Genomic DNA, 20,715 nt, shown 5'->3' with positions numbered 1-20,715 from the left:
ATTCTCCCTGCCACTAGTTAAGTGGCTGTTCTTGCTCTTCTGGAAGCTGTTGGAATTCCTGAAGTGTGAGGCATCCTGGACAGAGGACGTTAGCCACCTGGTGCAGTCCACAAACACAGGGTCTCCACCTCCAAGCCGCTGGAGACTTTGACTCTTAGAATGACAGCTGAGTTAATCCAGTAGGTAGGGTTTACCCAAGGCCAGGCTGACTTCCTTACTTTGTAGCCTTTTACTGCCCTTCTCTCAAATTCCACCCCGATTGGGGCCAGATGTCCAAATAGCCTTTAGCCTCCAGCATCAAGGTCATCATGGGAGAGAAACTGTGCTTAGCTGGCCACAGGTCCTAGAGGTTTCTGCTAAAAAAGAAAAAAAAAAAGTAACGGTCGCAACGGATAAATAGAAGCCACCACCAGCATTTGACTGTCAACCTTCTGAGTAGTCTCATATGTGCTGATATTGGCATGAAATCTTCCCGGAGCAAGGGCTTTGAATAGAAGGAAGCATGGTGCATGATACCACATTCGAATACGTCACTACCACCTGGCACAAAAGTTTCTTTTCTTGTACATTCCTGCTTTTTATCAAAGCAGAAGTGACTCTGAATGCAGAATGTATAAAATCCAAACTGGTCGTTACAATTAGGCTTGAAACATTAAAGCTCTTGGTGGTACTTAATCTGGAAAAAGAAAAGGCTAGAAGTATGACTTTGTTAGGAAAGGAACCTTTTTTTTAAAAGTTTTTAATTAAAAAGTTAATAATTAAAAAGATTATGTATGACCACATATCACAAAACGAGAGCCCCGTGTTCCTCCCTTTTTCTTTTCTGTAGAGGTAGCCATTACGAAAAGCTTTGGGGTCTTTCTGGAAAGTTCCTTGCATAATCAAATGGAATCGGACTATCTACCAAAGTTTGCCATTTGACTTAATCTGTCATATCCGTGTTTCTGTGTCAGAACAACTCCTTTTTATTAAACTACCTGATGTCCTGCTGTCTAGACACACTGGAATCTAGTTTCACATTCATTGGGTAATTACTGCTAGAGGATTAAAAGATCTCCATACTAACACAGTGCTGCAAGAAACAGCCTTATGGCGTATTTTCATACATTACTATGAGTTTGTATAGGATAAAATTCCCACAAGTGGAACATCTCTCACAAAGGGTGTGCACATGTTATATGCTTAGATATCACTAAGTGTTTTTAGTGAGATTTTTCACTTTGGTCTGAAGCAGGGTGTTGATGGGTCTGCAGAAAACATTTAAGAAGTGAACCTGGAGGAAATTGAAACCAGAGTTCTTGGAGCTAGACAGAAAGTACAGCTTGGCCATCCATGTGTAACCTTGACTGTACACCTGAGGTTAGGACACGTACTTTTCTAAAGGACTTCAGGGACAGCCAACCTCATCTAGGCTCTGATGCTACACTGTTACACTGCCCCTCAGGGATCATCACTGCATGTCTGTCCAGACCCAGATGGCAGAGAGCCAACTTCTTCACCTGAACATAATTAGTGGCAACTCCAAGGAAGTTGTTAGAATGCAATGGAGTCTGCAAAGCTCTTCTGAAATATTTTCAGCTCCATGGTGCTATCCTTGACAACAGGGTGGGGGCCTTCAAGTTCAACTGATAGACCAACTTTCTCCATCAAAGTGCTACTGGCCCCGGGAGTCCTTTAAATTTATTGCATTTTTCTTGAGCCTGAGTCAGAACATCAGGCAGATATGTATATATTAGTTAAACATGTATATATATGTAAAATGAACACCATGCGCAGTTGAAATTTCTCCTGCTATGAGTCTCTCCACACCTTGAATTTGGGGCTCTCAAGCCGATTTTAAATGCAGCTTCATTTTTCTTCCCTGTCATTACCTGATTTCATCTGAAAATCTCAGCATGTGGTTCTCTTTTCCCTTAATTCATTAGATTTGGCATTGCTGTTTATTATATCAACTTGACATCTGTCTAATATAACATCTTTGAAGCACCAGGATGTTTTTAAAAAAAAAAAGGGATTTAACTCTTCAGGGCTAACTGGAGACTGTTTAAATTTATAGAGGTGACTTTAGCCCTTTGTAGATCTTCCTCCAGATAGAAATATATTTGTAATCAAAATGATAATCCGTACTCCCTCATTCTTCAGCTGAGATGAAGGGAAAGAGACTCGGGGGAAGGCCAAGCTATTTATTCACAGATTGTTTAAAGTCGGAGTCAGTCTGTCCTGGGAGAGAAGATTGTATTAGCTTGATAAAGCTAACCCTTGCAGCCTGGCGGGGGCGGGGGGTGGTGGGGGTGGGGATTACACAACAGCCCTGCGGAGGTTTCCGTGGCTTCTCCAAAGAGGAATTAGACTATACCATGCCAAAACCTCCCAAAACGGTGGCTGTGTGTCTAGAGATAATACGGGCATAAAAGCAATGCTGAATTTTTCTTTTTGTGATGGGAAGCAAGAAACATGACAGCCACAGACCCTCGGTTTTACAAAGAAGGCAGGCAGGGAGCCCCAAGAACACAGGCAAGGCTGTGGCCGTCTTTCTTCAATACAGATGGTCTTGTAAGTGCCCCTCCCGTCTGTGCAGGATGTGCCCTGTGGAAGAGTGCAGGTTGGAATTCTTCCACTCGGAGTCCCAGTGAAAAACCGCAAGGGGCTTTGACTGGTGTTTAGGGCAGGACCAGTTCCTTCCTGCAGTAACATACAGGGATCCTGAAGTAGGCATGGAAACCAGGTGAGGCCAGCTCCCAGATAGAGCGTAGCAGGAGGGATTTGGGGCATTAGCATCAGTCTGTTAAGTCTCAAGGGGTGAGGAGGTCAGGACTTAGTCAGGAATTACTGTTGACTCTATTTAGCCCTGGAACTTGCAATCCCTGTGCCCTTGACCTTCGGTAGGGCATTGATTTCCTATTCTTTTCACATCTTGCGGGCCCCAAACCTGAAGATGATCGGGCAATGATGCTCGTGGCTGCCTGTTCCTAGTTACTCAGAATCCCACCGGAGGGCTGGAAAAACTCCTCTTTAGCAATCCCTTCATATATTTCCGTCTGCTCTGTACGTCTGAAGCTGAACGTATTAGTCATGTTGTATGACAAGGATTGCGGGGATATTCCCAGCTGTTCCGAAGGAGAGGGGGAGAAATGACAGGCAGAGAAGCTGCTATCAATAATACAAAGCACTGCAGTGAGGTGTGCGGCGTTTCGGTGTTGTCAGCAGTCTGGCCAGGCCCCGTCAGTCTCGCCGCACGAGGCTCTCCCAGTGGAGCTGAGAGGCAAGTTGCATGGACAAAGAGCGAAGGAAACGGGGAAAATAGTAATAATAATAAAAAGGAAAAGCCAGGGAGGGGGGGAGACTGAGAAATGCATTATTTTTAAAATTGGCAATCTTTGTGATGAGTTAAGTGGAAGCGAGTTACGGTCTCAATCGATAGGATTGATAACGTTTTCATCTTGAAAGGTTAACTGTATCTTTGACACTCTCCTATCTCCCACGCAACTTGGCTTTTAAGAAAAAAAAGAAAAACTCCTCTGGGCAAGGAGCCTCGGATACACTTAATTTAGGGCTGATGTTTATGACTGGTTATTGACCTTGAAATTCCATTAGCACTAATGAAGGACAGTGCTGGATCCGTCCTGCCTCGAGTCCAGTAAGTGACGTGCTTGGCGCCGGGAGGACTCGTGTCCCTCCATCTCTGCACGGAACTGGGACCTGCCTTCCCTGGGGGCCCGCAGCCTCCGCAGCAGCTCTGTCTTAGAGGACTAAAGCCTCCGGGAGCTGTAGCTTCTCCTAGGTCTTCCTTCCAAGGAGGGGAAGAAAAAGTTCCGTTAGGGTGAGAACTCATTGCTCTCTGTATAGGCCACTTGCTCCCGTGAGCCATGGAATTCACAGACAATGTACAACTGGCATCCTAAAATTTTCGATGTGGAAGGGACCTTAAGAAGCACTTAAATCAAGCTCCTCTGTGTGCTATCAGTCAGATTTAACTAATATTTTGCTATTTGTAGGGCGGTGGTTCATTTGTCCAAGTATGCTCAGTGACAGACACTGACACATTACCCCTGCGCATTTCGGTACACCGCACTAAAAAGGAAAAATACGTTCCACAACACTGTGCTCAGACCTAACGAATAACACATTCTGCATATCACCCACTGTCCAGCTCGCATTGTAAGTCCCCCCAGAGTCCTAAGAAGTTTCTTCCACAATGCAGTGTTGCAATGTGCTCGACAACAATGCAAGCAGAGTCATGTATTACGTTTGAAGGTTACGCACATTTCAATGGCGAATTCTCTTTATTACTGCAGCCTACCATCTGAGCATGGCTCACACCGTGTATTTGGTGGCTATGCCTCTTTCAGGAGAACTATGCTATTTAATACAGAAGCCTCTGGCCACATGGGGTTGATGGCACTTGGCACATCACTAGTCCACATTAAGATATGTCATAAGATTTCAGAGACGATGTATAATATCTTATTAACAACACATTAATGATGGGTTAGGGCCGGCGCCGTGGCTCACTAGGCTAATCCTCCACCTTGCGGCGCTGGCACACCGGGTTCTAGTCCCCGTCGGGGCGCCGGATTCTGTCCCGGTTGCCCCTCTTCCAGGCCAGCTCTCTGCTATGGCCAGGGAGTGCAGTGGAGGATGGCCCAGGTGCTTGGGCCCTGCACCCCATGGGAGACCAGGAAAAGCACCTGGATCCTGGCTCCTGCCATCGGATCAGCGCGGTGCGCCGGCTGCAGCGGCGGCCATTGGAGGGTGAACCAACGGCAAAAAGGAAGACCTTTCTCTCTGTCTCTCTCTCTCACTGTCCACTCTGCCTGTCCAAAAAAAAAAAAAAAAAATCAAAAAAAAATGATGGGTTAGTTATATTTTGGACATGTTCACTATCATAAAATATATTTCTGCTTGTTTAATATGGCTACTAGAAAATTTAAAATTATATATGTGCCTCATATTTCCAGTGACTAGTGCAAGTCTTGAAACATTAGCTTTTTTATATGTAATTTGAGAGAAGAGACACAGAAAGAGCTCCCCTCTGCTGGTTCATTCCCCAAATGCCTATTGTGGTCTGGACTTGACTGTGGTTGAAGCCAGGAGCCTGGAACTCAATCCAGGTCTCCCACATAGGTGTCAGGTGCCTAACTGCTGGAGCTGTCCCCTACTGCCTCTCGGCTTCAAACTGGGCTCAGGAGCTGGAGACACATACCAAACTTAGCACCTGATGTGGGACATGGACATCTTAACTGGTGTCCTGAGCATTAGGCCAAATGCCCAAATGCCCCATCCTTATCTTTTTATATTGAACAGTTTCTTCCTCTAACCTTTTCCCCTGGCCATTGACTTGTTGAAAAAACCAGGTCGGTTGTCCTGAAGCACACACCCACTTCTGGATCCTCCTGATGGCTTCTCCATGGTAGAGTTTAACTTATCCATCTGTCTGCCCACTCCACCCGCCATTTCTATCAGATTAGATTAAGGTTTATTGAGACTTGGTTTAAGGTTTTTGGCAAGAATACCCCATAAGTGATACTGTGTATTAAAGAAGGCACCATATAAGGATGCATCCAATATCAGTTGGTTCATGGTTTTCAAGCTAAGACTGATCCATTTCTCTGTAAAGTTGTCTTGCAACCCTTAGTACCAGCAATAATATGTGACTGATCATTACGCAGCCTGAGACGCAACCTTTGACTTCAAGGTTGGCGCATTCACTGATGTCTGCCTAAATCCGTTACTAGTTGGAGAGACTTTAAAATGTTGTGAGTGATTTGTCCTACCATTGTCTTTATGTGCATTAGTTAGAAATCACTTGTAAAGGCAAGCTCAGGCACCTGGGCTGTTTGGCTACTCTGAAAAAGTTTCTGGTGAAGACCAGATACAAGTTTGATTACTTCGGCCCTCAATTTTCAGAATAAGGAGTTAAGGAGTTGGTATAAAGGCTATCTGTATTGACACATAGGTTTTTTTTTTTTTTTTTTGCTTATTTTCAGTATTACTAAGAACTCATGGACTTTTATATATTAAATATTAAATAAAATTCTGAATTTGTTTCTGGCATTAAAAATTCAAGAAAAAGAAATCTAGAAATTTTGCACAAAATCCCTGTTTCTGGATTCCTCTGGAAAACTGGGAGCTCTGGCAAAATGGGCTCACGTTTTTACTCTGCAGTGTGCTCTGAGTGGAGTTTTTTGGCTTCATCCTCTGATGGCGCATGTGCTGTCCTCTGGCAGCCATTCCCCACTAACCACTGAGTTCTGCCTCATCTCTGTGGCTAATCAAGTCCAACACCTTTGTCATAAATAAAGTACAGAGAAAAGGGGCTGGCTACGGGTAGAATAACAAAGCAAGTGGCAGAGTGGGCACTAGAATCCAGATGTGCCTCCTTCCCGGAGGCCCAGTGTTCTCATCCTCAGTGAGCACGGGGTTATTTCCAGGAGGTCCAGGAACAGCCAGAGCAGCAGCTAGTGCGAGGTTCCTGTTCAGTGTATGCTGTGCGTTGTCCATATGCAGATGAAAGCTCAATGCCATAGCCAGCGTGGCTCTCTCTGACCATGATTAAATTGTTCCCGCTGCCCAGAATGTTAGTCCTAGTCTTGAGCTGTCCGTTGGGACTATGAGCTAGAGTGAATGTAAACCACTACAAATAAATAAGATTAGTGAAACCATTTTGGAGACCCCTGGGGTAATATTTATCAAAACCTTAAGTGCACCTACCCTTTGTAACCCAGCAATTCCACTGCTAGGAATTTTTATACCAGATTTACGGAATATTCCGAGATGTATGTACTTTGAAGTTCACTGGGCTCCCAGAAATCTGGAAGCAAACTTCAGTAGGGTGTCGGCTAATGATTCGTGGCATATCCCTATAAAGAAATCAGAGGTGAGTAGAGCTACACATGCTCATGCTGGAAGAACAAGATGTACAGTTACACTCAAGGAAAATAAAGGGGAGATTGTAGAGTGGCGTGTGTATTTATTTGTGCCTACTTCAAATGCAGGCATATATTTTTAAGAACGATACATGAGAAACTATTAAGGTCATGAGAGGAAGAGATAGGAGGTCAGAGTGAAGAAGAAAGACGTTCGTTTTGATTTTCATTTTATATTGATCTTTGGAGGTTTTTTTTAATTCATAGACATGTGTTTGTGTGCTAATGTTAAATTTATAAACAAGTTTGAGTGTTCAAATGAAGCGTCCCAGGGAAAAACTAATGCTGCATTCTCACCTGATTTTCTGGTCACCGAACAAGAGGCTGTTCCTAGTGACTCTCAAACCCATGGCAGCCGCTGTTACAGTGGATAGGCATCCGCCAAGCTCCATGCACAAGTGCTGCACGCCTAGCAAGGTGCTGTGGGAGGTGCAGGAAAGCAGGAAGGAGCCTGTGGTCAGTTTGGGGAGAAAAAACTAATAGAACTACCATGACTCGGAACAGTAGTAGGTGGTCTGCAGCTCTGCACTGATCATGACTTCATGACTCTGGATGCTTCCGAACACCCAGGAGAATGTCCATTCAGGAGACCATCCGGTAGGGGTGGAAAACCTAAGCTGAAGGGACTGCCATAGATGAAGCCAGGCTGGCGAGGCATGAAGAGGAGGGAGAGCCACTTGGGAAAGTTGAGCAGGATCGGAGCAACAGACAGGAGAGCAGCTGAGTGTGAGACGAGTTGTGCAGGAAGTTCAAGGACATTGATTTGGGGAAGAGTTGCATTTATAGTCTCACTTGGCCATTTGTTGAGGAGCAATAGGCACCGCCCAGTCTAAAATGTGTCAAGTTCAACCTAAGGTAGAAAATACCTTCAACAATAGTCTAGTTCTATTTTTTTAAAGGTTTTATTTGAGAGGTAGAGGACAGAGGGAGGATAAGAGAAAGGTCTTTGATTCACTGGTTCACTCTCCAAATGGCCACAATGGCCAGAGCTGGCCGGATCTGAAGCCAGGAGCTTCTTCCGGGTCTCCCATGCAGGTGCAGGGGCCCAAGCACTTGGGCTATCTTCTACCGCTTTCCCAGGCCATTGCAGAGAGGCAAATTGGAAGAGGAGCATCCAGGACACGAACTGGCACCCATGTGGGATGTCAGCACCACAGGTGGAGGCTTAGCCTACTATGCCACAGTGCCGGTCCTTAGTTCTAATTTTCTGGTTTAATTAGAGATACAGAAAAACAGACTGGCAGGCAAAGCAAAATCATCCGTTCACTGCCTCATTCCTCAAATGCCCACAACAGCCAGGTGGGCTGGGTCAGGCCAAAACCAGGAGCCAGAAACTCCGTCTGGCTCTCCTATGTGCGTTTCAGGCACCCAACTACTTGAGCCATTGCCTGCTGCCTCCTGGGATACACACTAGCAGGAAGCTGGAATCAGAAGCGGAGGTGGCACGCAAACCCAGGTGCTCTGATGCGGTGCACAGGTGTCTCAACTGCTGTGCCCAAGAACCCACCCACAGCTGAAATTCCTGGCAGTCCTCTTTCCTAACTGGATGACTCACAGAGCTCTGACCTCTTGGATTCTTGGTTTTGCTTTCTATTACATCAGGAGAAGGTGACAAAAAGGGGTTCCTATTGAGTACTTGATTCATAGCAGTGGAGTATATTGAGCAAGTGAAAATCAGTTCTAAAAGTGGAAGATGATCCAGCACAGCGAGTGTAGGTTTCAGGCAGTTTGAAAACATTATTAGATGGAATCCTCTCAAATGCTCTCAGTGAGACCAGAGAGCTCAGGCAAGTGACAGAAGGGTTACTCTGGAAAGTGACGTAGCTCAGACTTGAACCTGAGTCTGCTCAGCTTTCAACTTCTGGCGTTTCCTGCTGTGAGTCTGATGTCTAATATGATCCTCCCTTACTCCAAAACCAGCGGCTGGAATTAATTAGAAAGGTAACCAGAGGATGGTGAAATGGTGGCCACTCCTTACTGCCAGGGCTCATGCATGCATTTTCATTATGCTAACGAGACTTAGATGGGGTGAGACTGTTTCAAGAAAAAACTTCCTGAGCTATGCATTTAATTTAGGTTCTGTGGGACTCTGTTTTTAATCAGAGTTTCTTCATTAAAAGCATACTCACTGGGAGCAAATGATAAGTCATAGAAAATAAGTTTAAATCCACAATGCAGCTGTTCTCCCATGTGTGCCAGTCCTACCAGCATTCAGAGCCAGTACCGAGAAGGGCAGGCGCTCATAGGATAGCTACTCTGGTTCAAATATTCCATAAATTATTCAAATCGTATGCAGCGCAGTCTAATGTACGGGTATCTGTTACATACGTAATTATTCCTTCACAAGTGTTTTTAATAATCATTTGGTATTAATTAACGTGCACTGTTTATCTTGGGAGGTAGGAGTTAGCAGGATGAGACAAGACTTGGGGCTAGAGGGAGGAGGCTGGCATCTATCAGAGCCATGGAGAATCTTCATGGTTGTGAATACAGCTTTCTCTGCTTTTGTGTCTGTGTCTGGTGCAAATACACCGGCTGCTCCCCGCCTTGTTTCAGGATCAAGGCTTTCTCTGGTGTTTTCTTCACCAGAGGAGGAAGACTGACTCCATGGGCTCCACACACCCTCCTTATCGAGACAAAGCATAAATTTGGTTTCAAGAGAGGTTCTATGGAACACTTCGAAGAACTGATGGTAAAATGCAATTATAAGGAAGGTTTATTTTGATGCAAAAAGTGTTTTCATAATACATAGAAGATGTGTATTATGAAAAATTTTTCAATTTCTTACACTAAAAAAGACTCAGATTTTTAATTCCATTTTCTGTGAAATGTTTGCAGTCCCTTGTCCTTGCAGAAGCCACTGTGATAAAGTGTACAGGCACACTCGCTACTACCCCGTAACTTGACAAGCATCAGGTGCTGGGTTAATTCATCACTGATGCATGACCAAGGGAGTGTGTGTAAATGTGTGAACACTCATGTGCCTAGGTGATTACATAAATACATACGTACATGTTTATGGGTGAAAATGTTTCTTGAGACAGCTGGAGTGAGCTAATGCCGTGGAAATACTGCTCGTTTAGATAAGTTAGCATTGAAGATGATAGCTCTGTGACAACAGAGTCAGGGACATTGAGCCTTCAGTTTTCTTGTGCAAGTAAACAGACTTCACTACAGAGCAAGGCTGACAGAGACCAAGAGCTATGTACACTCATGCAATCCATCATTAAGGGGAAAAGACGATTCTTTTCAGAAGCTTGCTTTCCGTGCAGGTGGTCTGGTTCTGCACACAGTCATTTGAGTGCTTCTTCCGACTTTGAGATCATGGACTGTCTGTCCATGCTTAACAAGGAGAGGCACACTGCATGTCGGTAACAAATTTAGTGAATAGGATTGGAGCACATGGTACAAAAAGCAAGGTGGGCTTCCACTGGAAGACAGGCGGCAAGAGCCCAGTCTAAGCAGACAAGTCTGGAGATCTTGGCCCCATGGGCTGTGGCATTCAACCTCTTGGGAGGTGCTCAGACCCAGATCCAAAGCCTGGTGTTGTTGCGAGGGGAAGCTGCATTTGGACTTCGCCGTAGTAGAGAGGAAAGCAGGAGGCATTGTTTTGTTCTCTGTGTCTTATACTTCTTCTAATGCCTATATAAATCTTTAGGCTGTATTCCTGCAACTCTAGGCCAGGGATTACAACTCAAATGCCTCAAGTAAAGTAATTGAGTGAAGTGGGCAGGCATAATAAAATTATTTCTGTACCATAAGAAAAACAGCAATGCAAGCTCAGTGATAAATGGCCCTGGACTAAGGGGCCCTGGTGTTAGAAGGCAGCAGGGGCTTCTGCAGACGATACTAACCTTGAACTAGAAAAGGCCTGTGCTTTCTACAGAGGGCAGCTGCAGCTGAACTTTGTGCTGTGAGAAAGAGGGCCTACACTGGTGAACATTCAGGGTTTTCAAGAGAAGCCAAAAATCCAGATGTTGATGTGCACTTTCTGATTCTGAAATATTGGCGTGTTTTTTCCCTTAACAACCTGCAAGCCAATTTCAACCCCAGTTTTCAACATACGGGGTATAGGTCGATGGAGAATCCCCAGGAGGTAGGGCTGTGCTCAAAACCCTGATACTCTCTGCGAGAACAGTTCTAGGAGCAGCCCTGGCTGTCTTACCTGCTGCTTATTCACATAGCCACACAGGTATGAAGGATGTGTGAGCGGGGCGTGGTTGCCAATGCATATGATATGGGATTGCATAGAAAAGAACTTGAGTGTACTCAAGGGAGAAAAGTGAAGAGCCCGAGGGGGTAGCTGTGGGGTTTCCCTGTTATTTGCCTAACCATGAGGGAGGTTGCAAGTCAGAGCAGGTGAGAGGCAGGTGTCGGGAACATCTTTAAGTCCCTGCTTGCTAGGGACTCCCACCAGGCGGATGCTGCTCCATGGGAAATGTCTGCCCCTCCTTCTGCAGCTCTTACGTGGGAGGCATTTTCAGTGGAGATGGAGGTTGAAAGCCTTGGTCTGTCTTAACATGTGATGCAGGGTGACCAAGGTGGGAAGAGCTGCAGCAAACTTTATTACCTAGTCTGTCGTTTTGTGATGCATGAGGAAGATCTGTGATGAGCCGTGTTTGCTGGTCTCTAGCATTCCTTTTTGTGTTTCTTTAGCTCGAGTCTTTGCTGTGTTTCCTGGCAGAGTGTGTTCCCCTGTTGATAGGCATTCCACTGTCCCTTGTTAGGAAAGCAAGGAGAAGTCCCTGGAGGCACCTTAGAGCAATCCATGCAGAGCAGCACTGTGTGCCTTCTCAGTTGGCAGTGCAGCTGGGAGAGGTCTGGGAATTGGAGACACTGTCAATCCCGACTCCTCAGAGCCTCCCCGCCACTTGCACCACCCGTCTGTCTTGACCACAGGACTCATTCCTGTAGGGTGACATCACCTGTGCTGAACACCTGCCCTCCTTTCTCTGCAGACAGGGCCATGGACTGTGCGCCGTTCGGACAGGTTAGGAGAGATGGGGCAAAGGTGTGCAGAGCTCAGGAGAACTCGGGTGATGTTTCAACCCTGCTGAACACCTGACACTGACACTGTCCTTTTCAGAATGTTTGCAAGGAATACATTGCAGCGGTTCAGAAAGATGAGTGCATGAAATGCAAAGGACAGTGCTGACTTCCAGAACTAGATCCTAACCTATTTCAAAATAGGCAGTGCCTTCACGTGATTGAGAATTCAGAAGATACAAGGGTGAGCACTGAAAAGTCTCCTTGCCACCCCGTGCACATCTGCCACACTTGCGATGTCATGTCACGTGGCAAAGGAATATAAAATAAAACCCTCTCTCCTTCCTTCTGTCTCTCAAGAAGTAGGTGCACATATAGATTCATACATGAGGGCATCCAGTCAGGGTGCATATTAGCAGGAAGCTGGAGTCAGAAGTGGAGCTGGGACTCAAACCACATACTCTGATAGGGGCTGCAGGCTCCCAAGGGCATCTTATCCACTGCACCAAGCACGCAGCCTGACACCCCGATCTTGCTCTTGACTGATCTGCCTTTGCTTTGACTGGACCACTTCCACCTGTTCATAACCCTTGTTCTCTGATCATGCTTCATCTTCAGGATCATGGTGGTAAGGCAATGGTTCATCTCCTGTTAGAATTTTGGAAGAAATGCTTCATGATCCTACCTGTCTAAAATTTCCATTGAAAACCCTGTTCTTGTCTGTAGCTGTTCTGGGCCCAATAGTTTTGGCACTTCTCAAGCAGAAAGTTCGCTCCACTTTAGTCGTGCACACTGATCCAATGGAGATGTCTGTGTTACTGGCTATTGTCTCTGCTGTTCATCACCAGTCCGCTTCAATTAGGGCATGCGCAAGGTTAATTTATTCCTTGAGAATTGACGTGGACAGCCTGCCGCTGCAGGTTTAATCTTCCACATTGTCTCCTCCCTTCTTTAAACGAGTTAGCCATTTGTCAACCGCTGGTTTCTGGGCAGCATTGTCCCCGCAGACTGCTTGTAAAGCACCAGTGAGTTCACCATTCTTCCCCGCTAAGCTTCTCCGTACATTTGATATTTGTTCTTGCTTCAGTGTCGCTCTTTGCAAACTGATGTCTACTCCTTACTGCCTCAAACTGTGTCCTGTGCAGACATGTTGGAACAAATTAGTCCAAGTTTATTTGGGCACAAAGAAATTTTGAAGTGCATGCAAAGTTTTTTTCATAATATGCATCTTCATGAACTTTTTGAAGACAGTGTGTGTGTGTATAAACACCTTATCCTTTGAGGAAAGACTGAAAAGAAATAGGCATAATGTTTACAGTGATTATTCTGAATGGAAAAATCATGGGTAATTATTTCTATCTTCATATATTTTCCAATAGAGGAATGTGTCTGGATAGTATGTGTGTTACTGTAAAAAATTAACAAATTCCTTTATAAGACATAAAATAGTCGTTGAAGTCATGGAAGCAAAATTGGGCATGGCCAGTCATCAGAAAGAAGCAAATGAAAGTCACTCATTCTTGGAAACCCAGAACTGAGGACTGAGGGTTCTTAGTGTGTTTGCATACCGCCTCCCACCCTTTCCTTTGTCTACTCATGATCATGCTTCGCTACTGTTGAATAGCTTGCCTTCTGCTTCACAAAATACTAAGGGCATCTTTATAATGGAAAAATAACTCTGAAAAGAAGCAGGCTGTGTTGGCAAGGATACAGGTATTAAAGAAAAATCTGACTGTGGAGGATGGAGGGGGCACATTTGCACCTGATGAGCCAGCCATGCAGAAGAGGAACAGGGACAGAGAGATCATGCCCTACTTGTCAGTGTGAGGCCAAGGAGCCAAGGCCACCCTGCCTGCCGCCCGTGCCGCTGTGTTCCACGCCTGCCCTCAGCCAGCCACCTGGAGTACAGACACTGAGAATACTGAACGAGAAAGTATTTTTTTTTAATTCCTACCCCACCTCTGGGAACAAAGAAAACTCTGAAAGTACCATCATTCCCTGTAATTTTGACTTTCTGTCCCTGTAATTTGCATACACAAATAACCTGTGACTATTTTATCGTAGAAATGATTTCAAGCATAGAAATAGCTAAAGTATTTTTCTTTTATCTCTGTTTTGAAAACAATGCAGTAGATTTCAAAAAGTCTGTGGAAAATGAAATTGAAAGGTAAGTTTATGTTGGTGCAAAATACCTTGAAATCTGTGCATATGAGAGGTCTTCAAAAAAGGAAAGATGAACATTTTGAGAAACTCTGCAAGGACTTGAAAAAATTGTGTGCACCAAAATGTACTTTCCTTGTCACTTCTATTTTGCCATGAACTTTTTGAAGAACCCAAATGGGAAGTTTCCCCTGACCTCTCTTCTCTGAAACCCACCCCTTCATGTAGAGGCCACCACTGTCACAGTTTGGGATCCAAACCCAATTCTGCTGATGCATTTGTACACCAATACACAGTCGCATGCACAGGTGCATAATGAATGCATGCTTTTTTTAAAAAAATAAACTCTTGGAGCTGGCGCTGTGGCGTAGCTGGTGAAGCTGCCGCTTTCGACACTGGCATCCATATGGGTGCCAGTTCGAGTCTTAGCTGCTCTACTTATGATCCAGCTGCCTGCTAATGCACCTGGGAAAGTAGTGGAAGATGGCCCAAGTCCTTGGGCTCCTGCATTCATACAGGAGACTTGGAAGAAGCTCTTGGCTTTGGCCTGGCCCAACCCTGGCCGTTGAGGGAATCTCTCTCTGGAACCCTGCCTTTCAAATAAATAAAATAAATCTTTAAAAAAACTAAACTCTCGGGTTTTTCATCCTCTGGGCTCTAAGTTTCACTTATTTTGAACTCTTTTCCAAAGCAATAGTGTTTCCCAGGTATAAATCACCCAACAGTAAATGTGCTCTTCTCAGCAAATGTAATTCATTTGAGTATAACTCCCAATAAATTGCCTGTGATATTTCTTTATTGTTAGAGACAATGAGCAACGCCATGGCCAGGAAGGGTGGTACTGCACCAGTCATTAGTTCTAATGTGGTCTGTCAGTTTTAATCCTTTCTGTATTTTTAAGGATAATAGCCTGGGATGGTGTGTGGAGCTATTTTTTTTTTCATTCTTTCCTTTCTTGAGCATTAAAATATGTGGAGGAAGTGGGAAGAGGAGTGGGATCTTTTTTAAGACAAAATGCATTGCTAACCCTATTTGTGCAGTCTGAAACGTGGGGTGGAAGTTGAACTTGTAATCAGGGTGACAGCCTGCTCTTGCTAGACCATGGCACATTCCTTGTAGGACCTTTGTATTTCTTTACCTCTCATCCTCTTACTTCTTCCTACCATTCACTACTTAAGCCAAGCTCCTGTCTGCCTAGAAACAGCTCTGTGCATGAACGTGTGCTACATCACCACAGGACATCAGTTACAACCTTCAAAGAGACTGCCTCTTGAACCGCTTTTGTACCCCAACATTTCATGAATTCTAAAGCTCTACTGTGACTCCAGTGAATACATGTTAAAATAGTTTAACTCCAGGATAAATGGCGGTAGTAAGCCAGGCAGACAGTATCAACAAGCGTGGCTATCCTGTTTGTGCCCGTGGAGGCCTGGGTAGGCAGAGGTGGTGAGAATGAATGCAGGATGAGTATGAGAAAGCAGCTCCTCTGTGTATGTGTGGTTTAGCAAGTGGAGGCCAGCATCCTGGCAGTATTTTCATTACCTGTGCCTGTTTGCACTGCGGCCTTGTACAGGCTTCCTCGCATTTGTACAGTGTTGTCTTTATGTGTGAAACCAGAGCAGTGGCGCCTGAAGTTGAATGAGCAAGGACAGAGTGGCTGCTCATCAAGTGTTCTCTCTCTGAGGAAGTCTGCAGACCTAAGCTGTGACTGTCATGGTGCTTTAGGGATGCACCACCATCAGTGGGCAGGGTTTGGAAAGCCCCATACCCAGAGATCATAACATTGAGGAATCCCAGGACTAGCTAGAACTGCACCAGCTCAGGGCACCAGGATACTGCCAAAACTCTAACCCAAGGAGTTGCCTCCCCCTGGAGATCAGTGGTCAAATCCCTTGGGTTCTGGGCTCCTCTATTGCATGCACATGTGTCAGATGTGTTATCTCCATAGCAACTTGACCTTCAGCCCTCAGAGGGGGGTTAACTTTGGCTTCGAGGTCTGGGAGTTTGTTGTAAGCTAGGAAAGAGAAGCTCAAGGCTACGCCAGAATGCCTTGAAGAATGCTAGCACATGATGAGTGCCGGTTAAGGAGGTATGAGGCCTTATCACTTATTATGATGGCCATTGTTAAGATAAGGTTTTCTGGGTGTGTCCCATAGAGGACATAAGAGTTACAACCTCTGAAGTTTCCTAACTTTCCCGTCTGAGGGGAGCTCTGGTTTGCTGCTATGAATACCCAGAGCATGTTTATCAGGAGTGGAGAAGTTGAGGGGGCGGTTCTCACTATTGGCCGCCTCACCCATCTTCTATCCCAGGCCAACCTAGCAGGATAGGCCTGGAGGGAACTGGAATGCATTCCTTTATCTCCCCTGTGTGGGGTCCTCAGGTTGGAGGCAGGTGCGGGTGAGGCAGGACTTGGGCTCCTCGTGGAGTAGGGTCTCACCGACTCTGAACACCTGTAAGCTTCTGGGAGTGTGGCGAGAGTGAGCAGCCGCTGGATGCAGGGGTGAGAGGGCCTTCATTGAATTCCTGCTTTGCTGAGTGCCTCAGTTTTCTTATGAGAAAATGGAAGGGGTTGGTGGGGTCCTAAATGTGTCCAAGTGCCCTAGGGAAGGGGGGCTCCTGTGCCACCTGCCCAGTATCCCCACTTCAGTCTGTATTGGTTCTGTGTAGCAGGCTCTATGGAATTGGCCATTTGACAAGTGTAGAACACACCGAACTGGCACTGGAAGGATGATTCTTTGATACTAACGGAGTAGTGGTGGGTGGCAGGAGGATGGAGGAGAGAAAGTGGGGTGAGGGGAGCAAGGTAGGTGGGGGCTTTGAGAGGGGCTTCTTGAAGGTATGTGGGCTCCAGCCATCCACACACAGATGCCCTGCTAACCCCGTGTCGTTGAGTCCATGCCCAGGCAGCTGGAACGAAGCAGTGCCAGAGCTTGGGACAGTGAGGCACAGCGGCCACCGTCTGATGTGGAGAATGGGACCCTGCTCTACTGACATGCCCACGGGCCAATAGGTTTGTAACTGATCAGAAATGCCCAAACGAGGAGTCCTGGCAGGGAGGATGTTCTGACTGATGCAGGAGCTCTGGGCGTCCAGGGGTGCCAGGGTCACATCCCCAGGACGCTGGGCTGCTTTGAAGTACTGTGTCCCTGCCGGTTCACCTCCTGCTCCACAAGGGTGTGGAGGCACAGGGCTTGCTGCAACGCACCGTGGGAGAAAGAGGCAGGTGGTGAGACGTGACAGTCTGGCTTTGCAAATGGAAATTGACATGTAAATATGAATTGGTTAACCAGCAGTGCCTGCCTGTCTGTTGGGTTAGTGGCGCAGAGAGAGATCCACAGTCACACCCGGTGAAGGACTGTGCTCTCCCTACTTAAACCCTTCCACAGCCCTCCCTGTCCTCAGTGTGCCTGGAGATGGCCCCATTGCCCACCCCTCCTCTCTCTGAGCCCCACCCTGTGCTCCCCTGTGCTCTCTTCAGCTGCCTGCTGCCCCCTTGCTGGCTACATGTGCTTTATCTACTTCTCAGATGTATGCATCCCACCTCCAAGGCACATCCACCTCAGAGTCCTGTCCACACTGCTCCTTCTGGCCATACACTGGGGTCTCCAAATTCCATGGGCATGAGGCTCACTCAGAGGGTTCATGGAAAACCCAGGCGGCTGTGCCCCGCTCCCCCGAGAGCGTCTGACTTAGCACATCTGGGACAAGATTGGAGCATCTCCATCTTTCACAGACTCCCAGATGACACAGATGCTGCTGGCCCCACACCCGCTGTGCATCTCTCGCTAGAATCCGCCTGTCCCTTCATTTGCACTTCCCTTCCTCTAGCTGCTAAGCATGGGCTCAGTGTTTCTATCACACATGCTCCCATTGGACAAGCATGTGGCACCTGCTTATAGCGCTTAGCAAAATTGTAAATGCTCATCTGTACACTTACTTCCTGTGTCTCTCTGCTCTGCAATTCCTGAGTGCCATACACAGCACTGTCACGGTCACCACTATCATACGGCGCCAAACACCATGCCTGGCATGGAGTGGGTGCTCACTGAATGCCTGTTGTGGGGAAGGACCTGAAGACTGCGTTAGGAGGGCTGTGCAGGGCATGTTGCAAGGGGGTAGCCAAGGAGGAAGAGGGCACCTGCCTGGTTAACCTACGGGAGAAATGACAGCTGCCCCACACAGCACTTCTCATGCCCTGCCCTTGTCAGATAACACAGAAGCTACCTTCAGGTCAATAGGAGCCTCCTGGGGCCGGTGCTGTGGCTCACTTGGTTAATCCTCCTCCTGTGGAACCAGCATCCCATATGGGCACCGGGTTTTAGTCCCGGTTGCTCCTCTTCCAGTCCAGCTCTCTGCTGTGGCCCGGGAGGGCAGTGGAGGATGGCCCAAGTGCTTGGGCCCCTGCACCCACATGGGAGACCAGGAAGAAGTACCTGGCTCCTTGCTTCAGATCAGCGTAGCTCCGGCCATAGCGGCCATTTTTTAGCTCTATAATTTGTTGAGAACTGTGAATTCTGAGCAAAGATGCTTTATTTTGAATGGAATCCAATGATGGTGGAGGTGTTTGGTCTTTTCTCCTAATCTTGGCCAGATTGTGTCAGCAAAGGAAGTCAAAGCTGGGAGGACTGTCTTGGTCCTAGGTTTGAGGATGGGGCCCTCTGCAAACCGGGGTGGGGTTGGTTGGGAAAGGGTGAGAGGCCTCAAGTAGATCTCACAGGCCGGGGCCTCAGGAAAAAAGCAGGGGGCACAGAAGTCCAAGGGATGCCCCCATCCCACACCTCTTGTCTCCCCACTTCCGGGCAGCATTCCACCCAATGGCTTGAGTTTGGGGGACTTGGGTTCTTTAACCAAGACTTGAAATCCGCTTGCATACTTTGCATGGACGTTTAGTGCCCTCAAAGAGTTCACCTTCTTCTGCTTTCACAGCTTTAGATGATAGTAACTCCCAACTCCCAGGGCAGCGCTCACTGCTTCCACCCTGTCCCAGGCTCATGGGAGGAGCCCCCAACAGTGGTGAAAATGGCCAACATCACCTCCTTCACAATCTCAAGTTTACCTCTAGTGTTTTTAAGTTTGAGCCTGTCTAGAAGTTCTTTTCTTTGTTTTCCCTTCTTAGGGAAATAGACTGTGGCTACATACAGAAATAAATGATTGAGAAAAGCTCAGAAAAAGTGTAGGAGACGAGGAGAGAGACAAGAACCTGGGCTTTCTTTGTTGTATCATGTAAGAAAATTCAGCTTTTAACCTGGCTTTTAAGTAAGAGATTAAGGCGCCTTTTACCCAGTGTGGATCTTGGGGAACGAGGCTGCTTGCATAATACCTTTTAACCTTATGCCCTGTTTTCTTGTGAATTTTGTTTGTAAGGGCTGAGAGTGTTTTGCCCTTCTGTGGGTAATACCAGGGGCTCTAATTGCTGGCTTTTAAAAAAGCAAGTTCCAAAGACCCAAAGGAAGTGAGGGCGTTTGCAGGTTCAGTGGTGTGAGTCTCAGACACATTGATGAGAAGAATTGGAACTGAAGCATTAAAACACTCTTTAAAAGCTCGGCCATTATGGAGCCCATTACTTTATATACATTGTCCAAAATCATACAACCGAAGGGAAAGAAAGGAAGGGAAAGAACTGGCTTCAGTTCAGAACGTCAATTATGCCTTTTTTAATCCCCTTTTCACAATTTATTTGACATTTGAACAGTGGCCAAAAAAGCTATTATAACTATAAAATATATTCATTGGTATAAATCTCATTAGTTGAGCGATTTAATTAAAGTATTGACATGCTTAATTGATACGTGTAAGCCAAGACCATTTTCATATCTCATTTCCATATGCTTTCTGCTTTAAGAGAAGCAAGGAGCTGGATCTTATAAAAGAAAAAAAGTCTCCCTCCATAAAAATGCTATAGATTCATCTGCTTCTGACATCCCGGGGGACCGTTTCCTGCTACTCTGCTTGATTCGGTGCCAGCGACTCCTCTAAGTGGCGCTGCTCAGAGGGAAAGTGATGTATGCCCTGCTTGAGTGCCTGTCAGGCCCTCTTATGATCAATAGGAGAATATTTATATTAATAAAGCACCAAGTTAATTAAATAAAACGGTCCTCTGGGTAAACTTAAGATACTAGAGGATGGGCAAGAATCAATATATTCAACCATTTGAACATTAAGTATGTGCCTTGAAATTTTATAGAGCTTTTAAGAACTCGCTTTGTAATGTAAAAAGTTTGAAACCTGCACAACTTTGCTTGGCCAGAACCTTGTGTTCTGGCTTTTAGAGCTGAGGGAGACAGCAAGGATTGGGAGTGTTAGAAATAGGGGAGCCCCCCTTGGGGAGGATTTCACCTTGGAAGCCACAGCTGGGCTGAGGGACTGAGGGACTGGGCAGGGTCTGACGGAGGTGCTGGGGCTTCCTTGTGCCCTGAGCAGCCTCCTGAGGAGATCCACGGACTCCCTTTCTGTTCTTGGTCCTCCCGGCCTGGGCCGGGCTGCAGCCTCTGCCTGCTGCGTCCCCTTCTGTCTTTCTCTGCCTCTTGTTCTCTTAGCCTGTCTCGTGTGTGTGCGTACACCTGCCACCATCCTCTTTTGCTCTGTGGCTCTGTGTTTCCCAGTCTCTCCTGTGAAATGACTGTCTCCAGGCATGTCTTTC

At 46.4% G+C, this 20,715-nt stretch overlaps 1 protein-coding gene across 1 annotated transcript in view; it reads left to right on the top strand.

Moving 5' to 3' along the window:
- SLIT3 (slit guidance ligand 3) overlaps window positions 1-20,715 on the top strand; it is a 642,229-nt gene that overhangs the window by 396,977 nt on the left and 224,537 nt on the right. The window lies entirely within an intron of this gene.

The sequence above is a fragment of the Oryctolagus cuniculus genome, chromosome 6 (genome assembly GCF_964237555.1).
Source record: "Oryctolagus cuniculus chromosome 6, mOryCun1.1, whole genome shotgun sequence".
In the NCBI taxonomy this organism is placed as follows: domain Eukaryota; kingdom Metazoa; phylum Chordata; class Mammalia; order Lagomorpha; family Leporidae; genus Oryctolagus; species Oryctolagus cuniculus.
This window is presented reverse-complemented; position numbering and strand designations above follow the sequence as displayed.